General features: G+C 36.1%; 1 long non-coding RNA gene across 1 annotated transcript; it reads left to right on the forward strand.

The window, feature by feature from the left end:
• The first annotated feature begins 1,076 nt into the window (after positions 1 to 1,076).
• Positions 1,077 to 7,899, forward strand: LOC124425500. The gene is made up of 3 exons (XR_006942522.1): positions 1,077 to 1,330; positions 1,786 to 1,920; positions 7,710 to 7,899. It is a non-coding gene; the product is annotated as an uncharacterized LOC124425500 (long non-coding RNA).
• The last annotated feature ends 444 nt before the right edge of the window (positions 7,900 to 8,343 follow it).

Here is an 8,343-nt window from a genome sequence, read left to right on the forward strand (position 1 = left end):
GTACAGTCACTGTTACGAATTATGTTAAATGGTCTTCGTCCTTCGCGAGAAACATTTTGTAAATTACAAGAAAAATCACTTTTTAAATCTTTCCTGTTTACTGAATTATTGTCTTTATTGCTAATGCAATAATATTATTACATTTAACGAATAATACTGTAAATTCAATAAAATGTTACTTTAATTAATTGAACGAACATCAGGGAATTTTTTTGTTTGAACAACGAATAAGTAAAATAATTGAATATCTATTGTTTATCTATTAGTTTTGATATTAAAATTCTAAACTTTCGATATGGTAAGAAAAGAAATTTTTTGAACGACTGTACGTCACATCACCTATTGCGCGAAGATATCTGTTCTTTTGTAAGAACGTCTTCGCAATCCTTGTCTGCAAATTTTCCAAGAAAGATATAGTACGTATCTCTCTTTACAATGCGACGATACGCTTAATACCATTTAATTAATTCAAAACCAAATCATTGGAATGAATCGTAGGAATACCGGAAAATGTTTTAAATATTTGGACTTCATTAAGTTCTTCGAAATATAGAAGAAAAATTATGCAAAATTTTGTATAAAAATCATGTAAAAATATATCTCTTTGAGAGCATTCCTACAAAGTAGAAAAAAGTTTTACCCATTAACTTAAACTTTTTAAATTCATAGAAAATACGGAGAGCACGTTTCATGTTCTTCAAGAATCGCATTCCCGTAATCTCTCTCTCTCTCTCTCTTTCTCTCACGCGTGCGCGCGAGAGAGAGTGGTAGAAAGTTTCGTAGCCGGGAGCATGCACTCGAGTAAAATTCACCGTCATCTTTCGTGGTTGTGTTGCCTCGCGAGATTCTTGCCTTAAAATCATATGACTTGCAGCAGACAGTTTTGCCGCGTGCTGCCTAGTGAGCTTACAGGAATAAACGTAGGTATATATGAATTGTAGGAAAAGAGGAAGAGGGAAAGGCAGAGAGAGAGAGAGGGAGAGAGGAAGAGAGGAAGAGAGAGAGAGAGAGAGATAAATATATACACACACACAAACAGAGAGGGAGAGAGGGAGAGGAGAAGTCGGAGAGAAACGAACGCGCTTTTCACGCACGAGCGAGCGCACACGAGCCGGGAAAATTCGTTGAAGGCGTCGAGCCTGAGACACGTTAAAGGTCTTCATCCGGCTGTGCACGGCTGGACGAGTGCGCGGCCGTCTGTAGTACGAGTGAAGGATGTTACCATCCAACTCTGAAGCTGCTGTTGCTGCCTCGGAGAAGCTCTTCTCGCAGACATTCTCACACGCTCGACGACAACAACGACAACGACTCCGACAACGACGACTACGATGTAGGTAGTGGCGGACGTTTCGCGAGTTTGCTTATGACGCCATAAGCAGTTGCCTCGCTCAACTCGCTAGAACGATGGCAGATGGAGAACGCCAGAGGTGGAACGAAAGGGGTGGATGTACACGACGAGTAGATGGAACCATCCACCCATCCAAAGTCCACCTTCCATCTCTCTCTCTCTCTCTCTCTCTCTCTCTCTCTCTCTCTCTCTCTCTCTCTCTTTCTCCTTTATCTTTCTCACTCATTTACACATCTCTGTGATCTCATTCTTGTCTTTCCTATTCTCTTATATTCTCTCAGGTCTCTCTCTCTCTCTCTCTCTCTCTATTTCTGTTTTTTCTTCATTTTTTTCTTAAACTTTCTATTTTTCTCGTCGTCCATTTCTTGTACCAAAGAACAAATACAATGTTAGGAGGTTCTCCATTTGAAGTTTCCACGAACTTGTTCGTCTTTCAGTGCATGACGCATCATGCGAAATTATTTGAACCTGCCGTGAAACAACACGTCAAGATGAAAAGATATAAGGATAATAATGATAATGACGACGACGACGACGACGACAAGGAAAAGGACAAGGATGCCTGGATTTAGGTATGCCAGAAGACATTTCGACAAACTCGTACAAGTTCTTATTGCTTAAGAAGAAACAGAAAGGAAAGTACTGAGTGAGAAAACATTTCTGTCTTTTTACATTTTGCCTTTTCATCCGAGAAGTAGATTCATTTATTTCCTATGAAATTCTTTTATGATTTCAAGAATTGAGATTATGGCTTAATATACCGAGTTAAGGCTTTTCATTTGTTATATTATTTAACTGTAAAAGAGAAGAAATTATTTGACTCGTAAAATTTTAATTGACGTTGCAGAACTACGGACTAGATATAATAATATAAAGCATTTAAATTCTAATTCTTTTGCATGATTTATGCGATATTGTTGGCGAAGATTATCATACGACGGAAATGGATCATAGAAAATCGTGGATAACGTGTAAGACAATTGATGTTTATGATCAATAAAATTTCGTATATCACGAAGGGATGAAGTTGTATGGTGGGTGGTATTCGAAAATTGAAGCCACTGCGGTGGAAATTAAATTTAGGTATTAACCGTGCAGTCAGCAGACGCTACTACTATGAGTTGACATTGTGCCAGGATAATAGACTCTGTTTCCGTAATTAACTCTCTGCAAAACATTGCGGTCTGTGCGTTTGCTCTTCGACCAATGTAATTACTGCTACCCGGCGCACGCGTTATTTCGCTACACGAAACCTTTTCATTCACGAAAAACGGATCCGATAAACACGACGTTCATTATCATGCCACTTCAATTATATCCTCGATGTCTTCCTGCTTGATGATTTGATTCAGTCATTTTACGATGTGACAAATTATCATTTATTGACGTAACAAGAAAAGCTATAAGTTCATATGTTACTTTTCTATTTTCTTATTTCTTCATTTTATAATACATTACTCGAAAGAGCTTACGCCAAATTTTTTCTAATCAAACAGCAGATTATAATTTATTTCAACTTTCGATAGTAGAATAAAATCGTCGATAAAAATATATAAAATAAAAGTTTCGATGGCATACGAACCGTACTTGATATTTACTGAATATATTATGATTAATACAATGGATTAACGACTTTGTCTCTTTAATATTTGTCTTTAATATTTCTCAAATTTTTTTCCTCGTACGATTGAATATGTTTCTTTCTAAAAGTGCCGCGTTTCAAATATTTATAATATAAAATTTTTTAAAACATGGTGAACTGAAGTCACTGTATGTTATTTTAAAGACAATCATTATTTCAATATTGTCGCGAACCAACAAGAATAGTCTACAAGAACTGACTTTCTGAAAGTCTCTTACAAATTAATCACTATTTTTTTATTTTGGCGTGTGGTATTATTTCATAACCTATTTAAAATTTAATGCGGTCTAATATTCCCTATAGGTTCAGATAAGTTTTTCTAAGTTATGATATTTCTTGAATCGTTACTATTTATTCGTGCTTGTTCATTTATCGCGATTTTAACGTTTTTAACATCGAAAATGTTTCGTTCTGTTTTTAGATTCTTTTCTTAACGTTCGTTTCGTTTTCTTTTCATTCGCGTGTTATATCACATAAGACAAGATAAAAAAAAAAAGAAAAAAAAAAAAAATAGAACATATTGTTGCCAGGATCCTAAGAAGAGTCAGCTCCCAAAGGGAGTAAGAAAGAGATGAAAAAGGGTAAAGAGAAATTTTCTTCGTCGCGACGTCGACCCATTTGTATCTGCAACGATGTCTCAATGGACCCCATGTTTCGCTTTTCCGTTAGAATAATATATTGTTGCGTATATTCCGTATAAATGAATATTCTAGTAGACCGCAAACGCGTCGGCCCCGATATTCAACCTAGCTAAGCTCGATACCACCGACGAGCTACGAGCTTTTGCGTCATAACTAAAACAAGGCTTTTTGGAAAACTCGTCGACGATGTCGTTGGAATTAATGACGGCTCTACCTCGATAGTATCGTTGAACGTGCTTGCGATATATATATATATATATATATATATATATATATATATATATATTTATCCTTGTTAATTACGGATAGGTGACGCACACACATACATATATATTATTTTCAACCATTTATTCGAATCTTTAATTGTACGTCTATATCTCTATCTCAACTAGTATTATTAATTGAACGATTTTCAAAATTTCATTTAAAATAATTGTAAGGGGGATATAAGATAACGATAGAAAATAAATCATTTATTTATCATGAAAAGAGAGAACGTTTTAAACGTAAACAAATTTTACAGATTTACGATCATTCAAAGTGACACCACGTGAAACAAAGAAAATAAGACTGTCGCATTGTAAATGAAAAATTGAATTAAAGATAGTTTTTTTTTTCGATGGAGATAGTATTGACCAAAAAAAAAAAAAAAAGGAAAAAAAGATAAAAAAAAGGAAAAAAAAAGAAAGAAAGAAAAAATATGTAAGGCTGAAAGAATGATCGGGAAATTCAACATCTCGTTAAAAAATGATATCAAGGGATGAGTAAGTCTATCGAGATCAGAACAGCACAAAACCATCGTTCTATTCCCCTGATGCTCGTACCATGCTAGTACCATCTCGAACGCATCAGATTTCTGATTCACAAAAGAGAAAGATAGATAGATAGATAGATAGATAAAGAGAAAGAAAGAGAGAGAAAGAGAGAGAGAGAGAGAGAGAGAGAGAGAGAGAGATCGTGACCAATCGAAATGAAACGAAATTAGCTGTGCTCGGTTAAAAAGTTTTATCTGGACGGATTAACGAAGTTCGGAGATCAAAGTGCCGTAAACGTTGACCAAAATGTTAGAGAGAGGAGGGAGAAAGGATGGATAACGCTCAGTGCGAGATTATTACTTCTATTTTGATATCAAGGACTTTTCGGTCCTTTTCCGCGAATTCTGAAAGTCGACCTACCGAGGCATGCATGATACGGGAGAGGAGCCTGAATTAATTTCGCACAGAGCTCGTTGTCGCATTCCCCGGGGGTCGGTCCGGTATACGAAAAGTAATATTACCACCCCTAGGCAAGGCTGGTAGCGACGAGGGGGTATATAGAGGGAAGATGGCAGTAGGGTAGCCGTTGCAGGACGGATACAAAGAACGAAGTAGAGAAAAAGAGTAAGAGAATGAGAAAGAGAGAGAGAGAGAGAGAGAGAGAGAGCATGGTTAGTGAGAATGTCAGGGAAAATGGAAACAGTGGTGGGCGAAAGAAAGAACAACGTTGAAAAGAAGCGATGAGGAAAGGACAGAGATGGAAGGAGCGAAGATGGGTGCTGGAAGATATAAGAAGCTCCTTCATTTTCATTAATAAAACATCTCGTTGGGTGAGAGAACGGTACCGGTGAGGAGGGATGAGGAAACCGTTGGAAAGAGATGGTACGGGTACGAAGAGTGGGGTTTGATGGAAGAAGAGAACGTAGACGTAGGTACGCTACGGTTTGCGACTATTTCTGAATAACAACGAAATGCAAAGTAGCGAGTAGCGAAGAGGAAAGGAGAGAGAGATAATATAGCGGTTCCTCTTTCTCTCTTTTCGACTCACTCTCGACACGTCCTTCTTCAAGCAACTTCTTCGACTCGTCTTTAGGCTCTCTTCTCAAGACCGCAAACTCTTCTTCCGTGTATCTTACCGGTCGAGGAGAGCCACCTTCTCGAGATTCTTCTTTTCGTTTTACTCATACTCTATCTTTCTTTTCTTTCTCTCTTCCAAAGCGATTTAATCTATGCCCAGAGAATATTAGCCCTGTACTAGTTCGCGGCTCATTTTATCGTCTACTTCCGGTTATCGCGTGCCGTTCCACCGTCTTCCGGCTTCTGAAATTCGCTTTAAATGACCAAAATGTTTTATCATCTTTTACTTGAGAATTATCAGAGTACAATTTTCCGCCAATAAATTTGATCTTGACTTTCTGAATGATTAAATTATCGGAATGAAAAATGATATCGATTATTTATTAATAACATACTTATCGTCCCCTCGTAATACAGTCCTATGGAATAAGAAAAATGAGGCTTTCACCTTTTCTCCCCATTACTCGGAAGATAAATAAAGCAACGTAAATCATTAAGATCGCTGATCTATTCAACGACGTAATCATAGCGTAAAAATGGAAATCGAAAGGAACCTGAGAGATATGAGATTCTCTTCTCTGTTCCTCGAAAAAAGAAAGCACGTTTCTCATGCTCTTTTTGAGCATGAAAATGATACCGAAAGAGAAAATAATGAATCGACGTCGGTTGGATTAGTGGCAGTTCGTGATTATTGGTGCGCAATGAAAAAAATTATGTCCTTTGGTGGGCGCATTCGTCACGATATGAAACTACGAGACCAATGACAAAAGAAAGATCACACTGACGTCGTCGTCTATTTGTAGAAAGAACTTCCACTCGAACGCCTCCTTCCGATACTCTGCACTACTTTTTTCCATCGTGGAAAAAGAAACCTCGTTTGCGGCATACATCATTCCGTCCGCCGACTTCGCGTTTTCTATCGTTATGGTAACTCTTCTTTTTATTTTCTCTTTGTTCCTGTTTTTCCTTTCTTCTTCGATGTTTGCCAGAAAGGAGAAAAATATACATACATATATATATATATATATATATTAATGGATATATATCGCGTAAAACTACTCAGTAAATTCGAACCTGATATAAATTTACAAAAAATTAGTATCAATTTTTTTGTTGATTTTATTAATTACCATGAATAATATCAAAGCGTTAGAAAGATATTCGTAAGCTTCGTCGTTAGTATTACAAGATGACAACAAAATAGGTCTTCTCTTATTAATTAAGATGAACATCCATCATTCCTGAACAAAAAAAGAACCATCATTGCGTCGGAATCCCTTTCTTGTATATTCATCTTGTGACATTTCTTACCCTCGATATCAGCGAAGATCGAGTATCTTGAAGAGTCTTCCAGAATGACATAAGAGATTATGTCGAGCAATCGATGTTACTTGATAATTAATAATCTCATCTGAAATATTATAATTTACCATTAGTTCTTTTATTTAATTTCAAAAATTTGATTATGATACTTTTTGTTTACTTATTATTTTTCTAAATTATTATATAGATCATTGATGCGAAAAATTTATATAAAAATCTGTATTTCTTAAAAAGAAATTCCGATTCGATTCGCGAATGATGGCTGAAAGATAATCTATAGTGTAAATTTACGTTAGAAATATCTAAAAGGAAAGACAATCTCTCTTTCCAGTTCTCCCGTTATTCAGATATTATATCGTATTATTCGGTGAGCGTAAGATAAAAAGAAAACGATACGGTCGTATCTAGAAAGAAAATCAGTAATATCTCGGGCTTTCAGATATCGTCGCCAACGGGCGACTTCGATTAGTCGGCCAATCGGAAAAAGTTTTACAGTCCGTGAATGTGACGTATCGATCGATAGATTAAAGCAAAGTAAAAAGTAGTCGACTCTAAAGGTCTGTCCGTTCGTAACATGGCTCGCACCTCAGAATTCTCGAAATATTCATGAATACACTCGAGCGAAGTGGAAAGATTTAAAAGACGCGCGAAATACTTACCAAGTATACTCTTCTTTATTTATTTAAAGAATCTTCGAGAGGTTCAGTTACACGGAGAATTTTCTATCGGATGAGACAAGAAGTATTTCGCTAGTTCTTAAACTTCGATCTGCGTGTTCGTAAGCTCACTCGAATAATGAATGCGATTCAAGATTTTAGATTTTTACGATTATAGATTTTCTACGAGCTTTCATCAAATTTCTCATATTATTTATTCTACAGGTAGTATCTCTTTAACGAATAATTTTTTTTATTTATTTTCAGAAAAGAAGAATTGATCGATATCATCGACGATACGAGCTCTATCAATCCTTTAATAATTATCGAAAGTCCTTTGATTGTTTAATTAACTTTTAATTAATTAAACATTTTTTCTTTAGAATCTTGCTTTCTAATAAAATTAAAAGATTACTTTATCAATCGCGCGAATATTACGATACGATGTAACAATAAAGATTTTAATCAACGTTATAAAAATTGTATTCATCCAAAAATCAATCCTACCGATATAGTCAAATCAGTTCGTTCTATTATAATCGAAAAAGATCCTATACCAGATACATTTGCTATGTACGCAAAAGACACAATATTCCGTGAATCTCTCATGGAATCTACCATTCGAAAGGAGATAGATAGATAAGATTTTCGATTCGAAAAAGATGTAGATCAATCGGTGAAATCATCCTGTCCACGCTTCGGTAAATCTACGATCGGTCGAGGACGTCAGTAGAGAATTCCGCAAGAAGACGCGAGCGTTTCCAAGTGTACGAAGGTCTCTTGAGATCGATGGGAACATACATACTTGAAGCTGTATCTCGTCTTCCTTTTGCTTCCCTACCACTGAAATATAAATCGACATAACGATTTCCATCGGACTCAGAGGTGCCGAGTTCTAGTG

Source organism: Vespa crabro, chromosome 7, assembly GCF_910589235.1.
Source record: "Vespa crabro chromosome 7, iyVesCrab1.2, whole genome shotgun sequence".
Taxonomy (NCBI): domain Eukaryota; kingdom Metazoa; phylum Arthropoda; class Insecta; order Hymenoptera; family Vespidae; genus Vespa; species Vespa crabro.